The following is a 16,983-nucleotide window of genomic DNA, read 5'->3' as shown; positions in this document are numbered from 1 at the left end:
TGTGTTTCAAAATGACTATCTGCACCCCTGCTAATGATTTAAGCTCATTACTTCAGGACAAATCTACTATGAATGATCTGTATTCTTCCACCTATTTTGCCATTTGATATATATAGCTATATATAGCTGTTGTCACAGTCACATTGGGATGTAAATATACAGCATTTTGGTAGATAAGAAATACATAGAGAGAAATACATAAAGAAAAGGAAAATATTTTTTAAAAGTTAAGGGAGAAACTGGAGAACTGTGAGATAGTAAGTTATCACAGGAAAGTAATCAAAATGGCCACAGCCATTGTAAAGTAAAAAATAAGGGATTGTTTAAAATAAAGAATATGTAGATATAAGACAGAGTGATGGCATGCCAAGCAAGTTAAAAAGCAGTGTTTGTGTCATAAAACAAAAGAAAAGTAACAGCTAGAGGGATAATAGCAATAATAATAATAATAATAATAATAATATTTATTATTATTATTATTTTTATTATTATTATTAATAATAAGAATCATAATCTTGAATTTTGCTGAAATGCTTCACTCATTTGCAGCTAAACACAATTGTAAAATATTTTGACCTCTAAATCATGCTTGCCTACATTTGAGATGTCCCCTTCGGGAGGGAACCACATGAACACAATTTCGGTCTATTGCAGCACCCCCCCCCCCCCCCTCACATCAATAAAGAGATGGCACCATGCGGGACGCTGCCCTGCTCTCCCATTAGTCCGGGAGAGTAGGCAACTATGCTCTAAATAATTCAGCATGAAAAAAAGATATTGCTGAAACTTTTGTCATTTGTAGTCATCGCAGTTAGTTGGTTTGAGCAGGGAGAGGATCATTGGAAAAATGTATCTATATAATTGTTCATGGGGAACATAATTTTGTCTTGCTTGTTATACACTTACATTCAAGGTTTGGGTGCTGTTATGTAGAACAACATCAAACACCCTGAACATTTTAACTAGTATTAGCTTTCGGAACATGCCATCCTTATAGTATTCAACTCTGTTAATTCTGAATCCTTTGAAGCCTTCCTGGAAATAGTCAAAATAAAAATGTATTTTTATGTCATTAGGGAAAATTAGTTGTTTGTAGCCATACCCTGCAATTAAATGATAGATGTATACTTTGTTAACATATTCTTCTTCATACCTTTTAACCTATACAGATAAAGAAGATTTTATAGCAGCAGAGGTCTCACTATGTCACATAATGTCCTTTTTGTAAGTAACTTACTCATTGCTGTACTTCTAATACACTCATAGCTGCCAATTGTCCCTAATTGTCATAGATAGTACCAGGATTTCAAGATTTGAATATAGTAACATCTATCCCTGGAGATGCCCCATTGTTTTTTAAACTGACCAAATCCACAGTAGAATTCCTGTTTTTCTATAAATGAATGCTAGCAGTGAGCATCCTAGCATGCAACAAGACTGTGCACAGGAACATGGGCACAACAACAGGGCTTGAAACGCAGATGAGGAGACAAAGTGACCAGGCAGTACCTGATAAGGGGGTGCAAAGGAAAACAGGATAGGGAAAGGCAAATGACAAGAGGAAAGGGGGCACTATCCATGAGAGCTTACAATCTAGAGGGGATGGGTAGACACAATGGAGGGTGACACAGAGTGAGTGAGGAGGAATGGGTGAAGCTTCACAAGTTAATATTTATTTAATAGGCATATTTAAAATACAAATAAAATACTGTATATACTCGAGTATAAGTCGACCCGAATATAAGCCGAGGCACCCAATTTTACCACCAAAAACTGGGAAAACTTATTGACTCGAGTATAAGCCATGGGTGGGAAATGCAGCAGCTACTGGTAAATGCACAGCCTAAGGTCAGCATCTGTAATCCAGGTGACAGAAGTAACAAAGGGTAGGAGACACTTACAGAATTATTTACTGCCACCCAATGAGGTTATCTTCTGTCAGTAAGAAAACTTCTGTCTAGCTAGAAAGAGATGCAGGTGCAGTTACTTCCTGTTATTTGTTGTTCAACAACAGCAGAGAGGCACAAATGGCGAACCTCTGAAATAAATCCTTTTCCCTACTACGGCCTACATACTGCATGAAAGTAGATATTTTTTTATTTAACAGTTTTTATGAGAGAGAGAGAGAGAGAGAGAGAGATTACATTTTTTAGTGAAGGTGAAAGCTTTCAGTGTAAATCCTACACTATTACTTGTAGAGATACTTTCACCATGGTGGCCACTGGATAGGAGTGTGCTATCTTAGCATGCAATAGCTGTATGCAAAAGTCTGGCTGAATTACTACCGCATTATAGCAAAGCTAAGCATCAAATGTTTAAAAGTTCACTGCTTCTCCGTCCAGATAAACACTGTAGACCGGCTGCTGTTGAAAAGGCACACACATCAGATACCATTAACAATGGGAGAAAGGGCAATTAGTTGGTTTTTTTTTTGCACAGTAAACCAGCGTCTTTGTACTCCAGCAGCTAAACGGGGATAAAAGACAATACTCCAGCAGCTTACTTGAAGTAGTTGGTCTCCAGCCACTAGTCTTCCATCTCTGACAATGTTTATTAAAGGAGTCTCGCTACCGCCAATGATGCTGATCCCCAGCTCAATGTAGGGGTTGGAGCGGTGAATTTCAATCATAGCATTGGGTCAGTGAGAGAGAGAGAGATATTTCACCCTTGAACTTAACCCCGCAGTGGAACGCATGTGCGTTCCACTGACAGGAAGTTCGGCATTTGCGGAACTTCCTGTCTGTGGAAGTTAAGAGCTGAGGGACCGCAGACCAGGTAAGTTCACCCGTGTATAAGCCGAGGGGAGCTTTTTCAGCATAAAAAAATGTGCTGAAAAACTCGGCTTATACACGAGTATATACGGTAGTCAAGTTTAGTAAAAGTATCACAACATTATTCCACAATATTGGTAACTATGTACAGTGTATACATGGCTAAAATGAATGTGAGTGTCACTATTTTGGATATGACCTTCTTTATAAAACCTCACCCCGAAAATATATGATGTCCTCCTGGCAATCCCTATTTTACTTGAAGCTGAGAGTCTGCTCAGGCCTTGGACAAAGAAAATGAGTACTAGCTGTTTCAGAACATCAGGTAACCGAGATACCCCAGAACAGCAGGATATTTTTTAAAAAAGTACATGGCTAATAACATATATTATACATTAGAGAAAGACGGGGACACTAAAATAAGGTAATTGTTTATTGTTTTCTGTTCATTTTGCCAATTTGGATATTCTGGGTTACAGGCATTCATTTCAGCAGACTGTTGGTTAGACTATTAATGCAGAGAGAATTGTGATTGCCATTGCAGAGCTAAGGGGGATTAAGAAGGATTTATTTTTCCTTTTGAGGTAAAACTGATAATGACTTGAATACTTTATTTTTCTTCTACTTGCTAAATGACATTATTAGAAAAGGGATTTGTGCAAATTATTTATTGACAGAGTCCAACAAATGCATTAAGTCTTTGTTCTCTGAAACACAAGGAGGGAATTTTAGCAATGCTGGTATGGTCCTATACACTCAGGCATATATACAGCTTTCAGTTTCATTGATGCCTGCGAGCTACAGAAAGGACTATATCTATCCAGATGAAATCATGAATGTCGTGAACATAGAGAACTTATAGTTATTTATGAGCGTTAACCCATTACATAATTGTGGGGAATAAGGCCTAAATCATAACTGCAGAGTAAATATGGTATATCAAATGAATCCATTGATAGGTTGAGCTACTAAAGTGTAAAATGTGAAGTCAGAGAGTCTGTTGTGTGTGTATTCGGTGGCTCCGCACATCCCAGTGTTAGGAGATAGCAGTGTCACCTGTAGCAGCTTCAACGACCCCTGCGGTGAGATATATCCTGGCCTGGGATGGAGTTTTGACACCTGAATAGACTTTTAGGAACCGCTCAGCATGGTGTCTGGTTCAAAGAGACCATGTGCTAACTTGGCTATATTTTATATAGACAAGATTAATTCAGTTTTAAAATATGTCACTTAAAATCAATAAAAGTAGTGATCAACCACATATTCCTCAATATCATGATGAAGAGTAGCTCATAAGTCAAATTAAGAATTCTGCCACACAGAGTAGTTGAGGAAATGAGTATAAGCTCAAATTGACATTGTGTACCTACACTTGTTTGGTATCAATAGATGGGTAAAATCATAGGGGATATATTAATAATAAAATTGGGTCTGTGTGGTGCTCCACGTAAAAGTTATGTCACATAGTAGAATTGGTAGTAAATCAGGCAACATGCAAATGGTGATTGAAAAAAGTCGCACAGACCACAACCCCCCGGCAGGTGGGGAAAGGTGTACAGGTGTCTTTAAAAAGCTGAGACCAGTTACAACAAATTGTCAGTCTTTTGGGAAAAAACTGATAAGCTGTTCATCTTCCTAGCCAATTTCCCATGGCACTGATTATTTAAACTGTTTTGCTTGTGAATGTTATGTCATTTGTTTATTAAATGTTTTTTTATATCTGAATGCCCTGTACCTTTGTATATTAAATCTTTAATTTAATAAGTGGCATCCTTGATAATCTATTAAATCCATTAGCCTGTTAAGTAGAATATAGTTCCACCAAGTTAACCTTTTGAATGCCAGTGTATGATTTGTTAACACATTTGACTAACAAGTCTAGTGTGTGCTTGCATTTACATTTGTGTAGCAGTCTGGAGGTGTGATAAGTTAACCTTTTGATTGCTGGTGTGGTCTTTGCTAACCTGTGGGTAGCCAGAAGCCTTGTGTGCCAGTGTACGACATTATATTGGTGTCCCATTGCCATAGGGTTTTTTTTACATTTAAATCAAACCTAATTGTAAATGTGTTTTTCGCTATCAAAACAAATGTTGAGATACTTTTCTTGTATCTGTGTGTAAGTACACCTGATATAAATATGGAACATATGCTCTTGACATCTTCACCTTAGCATACGAGCATAAGTACGCTATTTTTACATGCACATTTTTTTATGCATATGTGTCCAACTTGGGATCAGCCCCTTTTGGGCTTAATTTAGAGCTGATTTCCTCCTTATGTGTGTTTTGAGTTGCACCTATTTTAAGATATGCTTTGCAAGCAGCAACTAGTGTTGTGCTGTTTGTTTGTTTTTTTACATTTAATTCTTTTGGACTACTTCAGGAACAAACTGAAGATTCTGTATGGATTTAGGATTTGAATATAAAAGTAAATAAGGCACTGCATGTACTTAGCAACCTCAGATAGATGCTGGAGAATATATGGGTTAGAGGTTACATTTAAATATATCTGGGGAACTTGCCCAAAGATTGATATATATTGGCACAAAATACTTGATTTAGCTGAAATAATCACTGGGGTAAATATTCTAAATGACCATGTACTTTTTTATTAGCCATCAGCATGAGAAAATTATTAGGCATGATCGGGGTCGGATTGCGCTAATCCGAGCCCACCCGAACAGTGTGGATCCGACGGGATCCGAGCACTGTTCGGGTATTTCCGGCGGCAAAAAAAACCGAAACAGAGGCTCTGACGTCCAAGTCTCGCGTCGGATCTCGTGAGACTCGGATTGCATAAATTCGCCGCTTGCGGCCGCCATCTTCATTCGGGCTCAGATCAGGGAAGAGGGAGGTTGGAGTTTGTAGTGGTGCTCTGTCCTGCTGATCAGTCCAGTGGTGCTTTTGTCCTGTGCTCTGTCCTGCTAAGTCCATCGGTGCTTTGGCCAGTGCTCTGTCCTGCTGAGTCCAGTGGTGCTTTTGTCCTGTGCTCTGTCCTGCTGAGTGCAGTGGTGCTTTGGCCAGTGCTCTGTCCTGCTGAGTCCAGTGGTTCTTTTGTCCAGTGCTCTGTCCTGCTGAGTTCAGTGGTGCTTTTGTCCAGTGCTCTGTCCTGCTGAGTCCAGTGGTGCTGTGTCCTGTGCTTTGTTCTGCTAAGTCCATAGTTATTTTAAAATTTTAAAAAATCATAAAATATTTTTTAAAAAATAAAAAAATTATACAAAAATAATAAAAAAAATATATAAAAAAATTATACAAAAATCTTTTAAAAAAAATATAAAAAAAATATTTAAAAAGTATAAAAAAAATTCTAGTGCAATATATTAATGCAGTTCAGAAATATTAGTACTGCAATATTTACCTATGTTCACTGTTCTTGCAGTCCAGAAATATTAGTACTGCAATATTTACCTACGTTCACTGTTCTTGCAGTCCAGAAATATTAGTACTGCAAAATAAAAATACGTTCACTGTTCTTGCAGTCCAGAAATATTAGTACTGCAATATTTACCTACGTTCACTGTTCTTGCAGTCCAGAAATATTAGTACTACAATATTTACCTACGTTCACTGTTCTTGTAGTCCAGAAATATTAGTACTGCAAAATAAAAATACGTTCACTGTTCTTGCAGTCCAGAAATATTAGTACTGCAATATTTACCTATGACCACTGTTCTTGCAGTCCAGAAATATTAGTACTGCAATATTAAAATACGTTCACTGTTCTTGCAGTCCAGAAATATTATTACTGCAATATTTACCTACGTTCACTGTTCTTGCAGTCCAGAAATATTAGTACTGCAATATTAAAATACGTTCACTGTTCTTGCAGTCCAGAAATATTAGTACTGCAATATTTACCTACGTTCACTGTTCTTGCAGTCCAGAAATAACAGTACTGCAATATTTACCTACGTTTACTGTTCCTGCAGTCCAGAAATATTAGTACCAGAGATTTAACTATAATGGAGTACAAAAATTTAGAGGATAAAGTAGGGAAAGAGCAAGACCCACTTCCTCCTAATGCTGAAGCTGCTGGCACTAGTCATGACATAGACAATGAAATGCCATCAACGTCGTCTGCCGAGGCTGATGCCCAATCTCCTAGTAGAGGGCATGTAAAATCCAAAAACACAAAGTTCACTAAAATTAGCAAAAAAAAGGAAATTAAAAACATCTGAGGAGAAACGTAAACTTGCCAATATGCCATTTACGACACGGAGTGGCAAGGAACGGCTTAGGCCCTGGCCCGTGTTCAGGACTAGTGGTTCAGCTTCACCCAAGGATCTAAGCTCTCCTCCTCCCCCACCCTCCAAAAAAATTAAGAGAGTTAAGCTGTCATCAACAACACAGCAAACAACTCTGCCTTCTAAACAGATGACATCACAAATCCCCAAGGGTGTTGGTGGTTGCGAAGCCTGACCTTCCCATCACTGTACGGGAAGAGGTGGCTCCTTCCACCATTTGCAGCACGCCCTCTGCATACAGCACGCCCTCTGCATATGCTGGAAGGATCACCCACTGTCCAGTTACAGATTTGACTAATGAAGGTGTCAATGTTGTACACCGGGAGGAGGATATTGATGTAGCTGGCTCTGAGGAGGAACTTGACGGGGAGGATGCTGATGTGGTTATCTTATATGAGGCACCAGGGGGGGAAACAGTTGTTGTCCATGGGATGAAAAAGCCCATCGTCATGCCTGGGCAGAAGACCAAAAAATGCACCTCTTCGGTCTGGAGTTATTTCTATCCCAATCCGGACAACAAATGTATGGCCATATGTACCTTATGTAAAGCTCAAATAAGCAGGGGTAAGGATCTTGGCCACCTAGGGACAACCTCCCTTATACGTCACCTGAAGAACCTTCATAATTCAGTGTTTAGTTCAGGACCTGTGGCTAGGACCGTCAGCAGTCCAGGGACACCTAAATCCCTTGGTCTTGTTGTATCCACACCAGCAACACCCTCCTCGTCAATTTCCTCCACGATCTCGATCAGAGATAGTCCTGCAGTTCAGAAATATTAGTACCAGAGATTAAACTACGTTCACTGTTCCTGCAGTCCAGAAATATTAGTACCAGAGTACTGTTCCTGATTGGTTTGTTAAAGTGCTAATGTCCTATTTCAACAACACAGGGTGGGTGGGAGGGCTCAAGGAAAATTCCATCTTGCACCTCTAGCAACTCTTGCAAACTGCCATCCTGTCTGCACTGCAGTGCCACTCCTAGATGGGCCACGTGTTTGTTTGTGCCGCCCACTTGTGTCGCTTAGCTTAGACTTCCAGCTACCTTGGTGCAACCTTTTGGACTAAAAACAATATTGTGAGGTGTGAGGTGTTCAGAATAGACTGGAAATTAGTGGAAATGAATGTTATTGAGGTTAATAATAGTGTAGGAGTGAAAAAAAAAAAAAAATATGGATTTTAGCACTTTTTATGCTTTTTTGAAAAAAAAATCAGAACCCAAAACCCAAAATCAGAACCAAAACCTTTTGTGGGGTGTTTTGGTAAAACAAAATCAGAACCCAAAACCTCAAGCTAATCAGAAGCCAAAACCCAAAACCCAAAACACCAAAAGTGGCCGGTGCACACCCCTAAAAATTATACTACACATACTGCATGTAACACTTCCAAGTTTCCTGAAGATTGGAGAAACTGGTACTTACTTTATGGAAGGACTTTACCAGGTAGTTCTTGTGACTTTTTTAAAAAAAATAAAATTCGGGTCACATATTAGTACTTTTCCCACAAAGTACTTTGTTCTTCTTGCTGCTTCTCCTTCCTTTTCCAGTCCCCCCATTTCCAGTTCCAGATGGAAAAGAGAAGCTCTCCTGCCCATCGTTTCCCCTTTTCTTCCTCTTTTCTTTCTCGTTATGATAACCCAGACCCATATTTTATTGTATTTCCCAAATCCAGTTCTCAGGGACCCCTAACAGTTCAGGTTTTCTAGGTCACAAGTGAAATAATTAATATCACCTGTGAACCTTTTAAACTGTCAGTCCGTAATGAATACACCTGTGCTCCAGCAAGGAGATAAGGAAAACATGCACTGTTATGGCTCCCTGAGGACAGTATTTGGAAAGCCCTGGCATATGCTGTATTCAGAGAGGTTGCAGTAGATAAATACTGAGGTTCTGTACTTTCCTTGTTTATCTGGAAAGAGAGAGAGACTGGTCAAAAACATTTGGGTTATTAGTTTTCAGATGTATTTGCAAATATTTTTAAAAAAAATTGTGTACCTACTAATTTTTGCGAAATGTACCTTGTTCATATGCCGTTTATACATGTTCATTGTGACAAAGTGGATTCTTGCAGCCCACAGTTGGACTTACATCTAACTGGAAATATGTATTAAAATATATATAAATGAATATATATAGATCATGCCCTGTGTTTAAGGGTTTTTTGAAAAAAAGTGGAGCCAACAATATGTGTTATAGTTTGTGTCATATGCTATATATAAGTTATTATAGCTTATGTGACAAACTTATCATCCAGAAAAACTGTACCTAGTTTCTCACGCTAATAGGGGATGAGTTGCTATACTTTTTATCCCTGGTCCCTTCATCACAGACTTTATTATGGTAGAAATGTTTCAGTTAATGCCCCAGTCAAAATGGACAAATGTATTTGATGTATTCAGTTATGTTCCAAATGTACCTGCATTATGTACAAGGATGTCTACTTGCAACTATTGGGCAAAGTGCATTTATATTATGCAGTGTACACTGTTTGTGCTTCTGTATATACTCAATGATATAATCTTTTGTGAAAGTAATGCTGCATTCACATATAGATAAATGACAATGCCAGAAAAATCTTGTGGCACTACAACGCCCAGGAGCTGATATTGTACAAGTGAGCAGGTAAGCTCACATTGCTGACAGACTCACACTTCTTCAGACTAATGTACTTCAAGCATACTTGCCAACATTTTAGATTTGGCTTCCGGGAGCTGTCGGGGGGAGGTGGGCATGTAGGGGGTGGGGCTCCAAAAATCCCGGTGAATTGCTGCGTTTCAACCAAATTCTGCTTACTTTACTAGGAAGATTGCCACACTCTCCCGGGAGTCCGGGTGACTCACACAAAATGCGGGAGTCTCCCGGACATTCCGGGAGAGTTGACAAGTATGACTTCAAGTGCTTTACTCCAATGGGAGGTGGGAGCATAGTAACTTCTTTGTAGGTCTGTAGAGAATCCCTTTTAACACCAGATACTGTTCTTAGAAGAACCGTGGCTAATCTTATCACACACACCCCTTTGTGTGCAGGGATTAGTTAATCTTGGGCCTGATTCATCTAGGAACGCAACCTGCATGCAAATTGCATTTTTAAAACGAGTACAGAACTTGAGCTTACATGCGCCTGCATAGAAATCCAAGTGGCTCTCAAGATACGTTTTAATTTGATTCCGGGAGTAAGTACGTTAACAGGCAACAGTACTTGCTGTATGTTAACAGACAGATCAGTATAAGGATATATACGCATACATATGTGCAATATCAAGTCCCATCAGCACACTTGCAAAAAAAAAAAGTATAAAAGAAATTACCAACTTGTAATACTATAATAATTTATGACAATATGTGTTTTATTTTTTAAATTAGGATGCTCTTATTGAAAACATATGTACATACAATCAATTTGTATAGTTTCTCTTTCTTGCAGATACATGTGCTATGCTATCTAGTGGAACGCATGTATGTAGTTTTTATAACAAAGACGATGCTGTGATAGTCATCACTATCAGTCGGCAATTGCACCTGCCCTGTATCTGGTGCAAATGATACGGCTAAAAAATACGTACTTAAGAGAAACACAGATCTTGAATTGGTTGCATTTGCATTTATATATCCTTTACTGAACATTACCTAAGTTCATCTGCCCCTTCTCTCCACCCATTCCGTCCTTCAAGTTCATAGTCAGTAATAAGTGTCATTTGCATTCAGACATGAATTTCATGCAATTACGTTCGTTCATCATCAAAAACATCACCATCATCTATTTATATAGCGCCACTAATTCCGAAGCGCTGTAAAGAGAACTCACATCACCCTGCCACATTGGAGATTACAGTCTAAATTCCCTAACATACATACACCAAGAGAGACTAAGGTCAGTTTTAATAACAGTCAATTAACCTACTAGTATGTTTTTGAAGTGTGGGAGAAACTCTGAGCACCCAGAGGAAACCCACACACACCTGGAGAGAACACAAATAAGGCCATGTGCTAACCACTAGGCCACCGTCCATTGGCCTATGGTCCATTTCTGAGCATGCACTGAGCTCTTTCCCACAAGATATAGCATGCAAAGAATTTATGACCAAAGTTGAATCAGGCCCATGTCTCTGCCCCCATCAGACTTTATTGCACCCTCTATGTGGTCAATAGTGTAACTAGGGTATATAGGGGCATATTCAATTGATGGCGGGATCGCCGCAAATCCCGCACTCCAAAAATATTACCATTAATACGGTAATCCTGTGCGTAAAAAACGTTAATACGGTAATAACGGTAATATTTTTGGAGCGCGGGATTTTCGGCGATCCCGCCGTCAATTGAATATGCCCCATAGTATGATGAAGGATGGCAGAGAGTGTGTGTGATATCTGGATAGCAAATACTGACTAGGATCTGCAGATCCATTAGTGAGGAGAGTCCTTGGCACAGGGCTTCAGGAATGCCAGTATCCATGGTTGGGAGACACAGGAACGCTACCGGAGTCAACCCGCAATAGGACCGCGTTCTGTTGCAGCTTAATATCATTGGAGAGTCTCAGGTTATAATGTTCTAAAAGTATTTACGCAAATAAACTGCACTTTCAAATTTATATTTAATCCTTTGCCTGAGAGATTTGTACCCATGTGGGGACACCTCAGACATGTATCTCCATAATATGCCAATCACAGTTTTGAAGAAACCTGGATCAAATGGCATTCTCTGGTATAAAACCATATTCTACTTATATTGGTATGAGGTTATAAAGTAGAAGTACAGATAGACAATTGTTTTAGGTAAATGGCATTAAGTGGCAGTTTCATAATGCATAGATCAAAACATTTGTGTTTAAACTCAGCTCACTAACATTGATGTAGATTTATTGATGAATTGATAAATAAATTTATAGATGTCTTTGATTGTGTGTGTGACACAATGGGTCTGGGTCTGACAGGCACCATTTTCCTCGCATGTCACTTTGGAACATTTACAATGTGTCATGTTTGTGTGGACTGTGTAGTGGAATAAGTATTGTATTAATCAGTGCAACCTTCAACTGTGAACAAACTGTATTAATATGGACTTAATGATGGCCACATTATTCTTAAATAAAGCCAAGTGGGTTACAGATATTTATCTAAGTCATCACAAAGGATTCCAACATGATATATGTTCTACTTCCTGGCCAAGTTACCACCATCACAGAACATGATGTCTGGACCGACCATCCAAAGCCCCTTCCAGGTCTCAAAATAATAATTAATTTAAATAATTTAAAGGGATTAAAAAGGGAGTCTCTCTTACTCAACCAGGATTAAGTCTATCAACAACTGGTTTGAGCATCAATTTTATTCACTGAGATTGCACCAAACTCTTATACTTCGAATCAACAGGAAAGAAAATCAAGATTTGATGACAGCTTTCCCTTTCCACCTCTATCCCATAAGAATTTGGGAGTCAATGGCATCCGGAATGAATTTAGGATAACCCTGCAGGGTGGAATTTCCACCGTAGGAAATCTGGATAGTCTAAGAAGGCCTGCAAGGTGGACTTAGGGGGTGTTTGGGGTTCTACTGTGCCTGGTGCTAGAGTTCCGTCTCTTACTAGATTAATCATGGTTCTTACTCCAAATCTTGTGACCCTGGTGCATCTTCAATGGAACATATTGCTATGGGGAAACTTTGCTCTATTGGGAGCTGCTAGTGGATCTGTTCACCTGGTGTGCTTTCTGGAGAACGGTGACAGAGGTGCAGGGCCCTACCACCTCGTTAGACAACTTTGGCCGAGTGGCCGGGACTAGTGAGAAAAAAAGATAGTACCAGTAGCTTGGCCGGGAGTACTAGCAACTTGGCTGGAAGCTTATACTGGAGGACTATGGGCTAAACAGCTTGACAAGGAGATCATAAAACAACAGCTTGGCAAGGGCTCAAACTTTGGATGTGTCTAGCAGACCCGATTGCATCCTTGTAATGAACTGCATTGCATCTAACAGCTTGACCAGGCACTGTGGTACTCTCAGCGCGCTGGTCTACCTTCCTTGCGGTTGTCCCGACAACTGCATCAGGACCACTAGAGAGACTGCGACATGGTTTTATACAGCTCAGCCCTGCTAGAAAATATACTATTTATTATATAAATATATGCTGTACAGCGCTGCGGAATCAGTGGCGCTATATAAATATATGGTGATGATGATGGTGGTGATGATATTACGGTAAAGGAATACTGAACACTGGGAAGCTATTGAGTGATGTTTGAACAATGGTGAGCACTTGCATGTTATAATTGTTCACAGTTATTACTGGCTAATGTTTGCAGTTGCCTTACTGTCTTTGGTACTAATCTCTCTCTTTGTCTGAGCGATCCTGAACTGCTAGATACCAGCGTTACCCAATGGGCTCTCGCTCTAACACCCTGGTATGTTGAAAGTGTTTATATCTGGTTCATAATATACTAATATATTTTGCATAGTATGAAATCAAAGGTGATCAAATGCCATAGGAAGACTAAACGGTTAAATGCATCATCATATTATGCTATTAGAATTGATATCTCCCTGTACTAGGGATACTGGATAATTAGTTTTGAACGTAAAAAAAAGTAATTTGCCTATAAAAGCTTATTATATCTGTTTAGTTTACTAAGGACTTTTTAAATGTATTTCCTATTTATTATATTTAATACGCAATAGTAAGCCATAGCTACAATTAGTCAGCACAATCATATTTCTTCTGATCTTTAAACATACTTTGTTCTGCTCTAGCAATATCTGTCAATTTCCATATATGTCTGCGTGTATGTCCAAAGTTGTGGTATTCATATAGGCTTAAATAAATAAATATCTATGTAAATGTAGACATGCAAACAAGTTATCACTTGTCATTATGTAATAATGATGGTTACATGTGTGTGCAATGACGCCAATCAGATAAATATGCTTATCATTCTTTTGATCAACTAAACCTCTATGTCTATACTGCCTTGTTAACTATCTAGTATTTAGTAGAACTTAAATTTGTCTAAAGTCACCATAAAAATAAATTATCCAACCTAAACATAAATCTATTTGAGAGAAGGAAGTGTTAATATTTGTTTTATAAATGTATTGGATAATTAAGCATTTAAATTGTATAAATAAAGACTTTATTGTATAAGTAAATACTGTACTGTCAAAATCCAGGGTTAATAAAACCTCTACCTCTCAGAAATATTAAAAAAATAAGTCTTACACCAATATCAGTTCTAGAAAATATTTGAAATTTATTAGCAAATGGTCCCAGAGACAACTTTAAAAGTAGATTTGAGATAAATGGTATTTAATTTATATTTAAAAGTGAAGGTAAGTAAATACTGCAAATATTGCCTATTGAAGCACAATTTAATGAGGCATGCATTGCTTATATCTGTCATTTGGCTGACTAGGTGTAAATTATTATTGATCTTTACTGTCACTTGCTCATATTTTAAGGAAATGTCTATACTTTGAAATATACTATATGTGACATTACAGATGCATTTCAAATATAAATAACATAGCTGGAATCATAGCTAGCTTCACTGGGTTATAGGACATCAAAGATATTTCCTAAACATAATGCTGTATCCTTAATAAGGCAAAGTGGCCACAGTATATGGGTAAGGGATACTGAAGTCCAATACATGTAATATTTAAAGGTGCAAAACTCAGTAAAAAAGAATAGAAGGACAAAAACATACTTGCCTAATTTTGAAAAATAATTCTAGGGAGATTTTTGCAAGCAACACCTATATGCCATGTGTCTCAATCTGCCCAAGGCAGAGTAAATGAATACATAGAAATATTGATGACACATTCCAATAATAGCCATAAAGACATAAAAGGAATGAAGAATACCTTTGCAAAATAAATAAATAAATACAAACAAAGGCTGTTTATCTCAATAACTTCAGCATGCATTTTTTGAGCCTCATAATCTACTCAACATTCTTTCTACTTGTCTTTTTTTACACTTGTGAACCACCCATTACTTCAATAATGTACTCTACAAACCCATATGCACTTTGTAGCTTAAAACCTGCTCAAAATGCACTAAAACTCAGAGTTAGCAAGACTTTGAGGGGTGATTAAAACCCTTTTTACATGGGTGCCTCTGATCATTCATACTATAGATCTTCAGCACAGATTATTAATGTCCTCCTCAGTTATTGCTAGCATTTATGAATCATAAAGGAGAGTAAGGCATAAAAGGAGTAAATTTGATCCTGGACAAACCATTTTACAATGTAAGGGGTGAAAATTAGTCTATTCTTTTGCACATAAAGAAAATACTGGTTGCTTTTTTCACGTAGCGCACAAATATTTTATAACGTTATTTTTACACTGAAATGTAAAGTTGATCTAGTACATGCTTTACCCCAACTATAAATCTGTCCCCACATTTTTAATTTTCCTCCCCATCCAATCTAATATAGTTTTGCTGATGTGCAAAGTTACTTCTTTTTTTGCTTTTCTCTCCTTAATGGCCCAGGTCCTTCATGTTTATTTGTGGTTACTTATTTCTTTATATTACAGTACCACTTGCTTAATTATTATTATATAGTCACAGCAAAGCTTGTAGTCTAGGTGAAGACTCTACAACATAGTTCATCTGAGCAAATTCTCTGGTCACTAGTGTTATACCCCGTGTGGTGATATTTAGAAGTTGCACCTTACCAGTATTAGTTCTCTTTCTGGTTTCAACACTTCAGATTTTGTATGCACCAGAGAGGTAAGGGGATTTATCCACAGAGATTTAAGATGACACAAGTGTATTCTGAACTAATTTCCTTTTATTAATAAGAATTATTCCGATATTTATTTTAGAAGCGCACAATTATTTTTAAACAATATCTTATCTCTTTTAAACTATTTACAATGGACAAACCTTTAAATTCACCATACTAATAACACTGATATCTTATTGGAATTCTATGTCTATCAATGTTTCTGCCAGAATAAATTATTAATCTTCACATATATATATTTATATATTTACCTAACATTAATACACAACTTAACACAATAAAGAGATGAATTTCTCAATACAACTTTAAAACCCACATCATATATTTCAATAACTATTTGTAGAAGTGGTGCACGTGGTTAGGACCCATAAATTTCTTTTTTTATCCCTTTTGACATTATAAATAGTCACTTTATTAAGTGGTTGTAGAGCTTCACAAGAAGATTTTGGTAAAACACTGTATCTGTATTTTTCCTGAAAAACTGATTATTTTTTAGTAAGCAGCTCAGGTACATAGGGATCAGTAACATGTGTCTAAGTAACTGCTGATGTTTCAGTGATGTAATGGTGGAGTTATACTGATCTGTCTGTATAACTGTTATTGTACAACTCCAACTTGTCTCTGTCCTCTCACACTGTCCTCAGTACATAGCTCAGTGTCTGTTGTGTATTCACAGATCTCTCTACTGCTTAGTAATTATCAGCACTTTCCTTCTTACTCAGCCTCTCTTTTACTCACTGCTTCTCTTCTTACACTTTCTTCACTTTAATCTGCTTATATATCACTTTGTCCTATTCTCATTCTGTCCCTATCTTTTCTCTCATTCTGTCCCTATCTTTTCTCTCTCAGTTTATCAGACACAGGGATCTCTCTCATTGGTCCTGAGTATCACACTCCTCTCTCCCTGTCACCCCCGGCAACCACCAACCACTCCCCACTGTCACTTCTTCCTCAAGAAATCTTTTTTTTTTTTAAAAAATCTTTATAAACACTTATAATAATTAACAAATGTAACCACATGTAACCAGGCAGGTACATGAACATAGCCATAAGCACAGACATATATTTACATATAGATACACCTCAGGGTACTCAGGTTTTGGGGTATCACACAAGTGAATTGTTTTTATATATGGCTTTCAGTAAGGCACATGTTTCAACAGCAAGACCTTTGAGCAACGCAAGCCTTTATGTCACGATAAGATGTGATAGCTAACTTGGCAACTATTTCACAGT

The sequence above is a fragment of the Mixophyes fleayi genome, chromosome 1, assembly GCF_038048845.1.
Source record: "Mixophyes fleayi isolate aMixFle1 chromosome 1, aMixFle1.hap1, whole genome shotgun sequence".
Taxonomy (NCBI): domain Eukaryota; kingdom Metazoa; phylum Chordata; class Amphibia; order Anura; family Limnodynastidae; genus Mixophyes; species Mixophyes fleayi.
Note: the sequence above shows the minus strand (reverse complement) of the source record.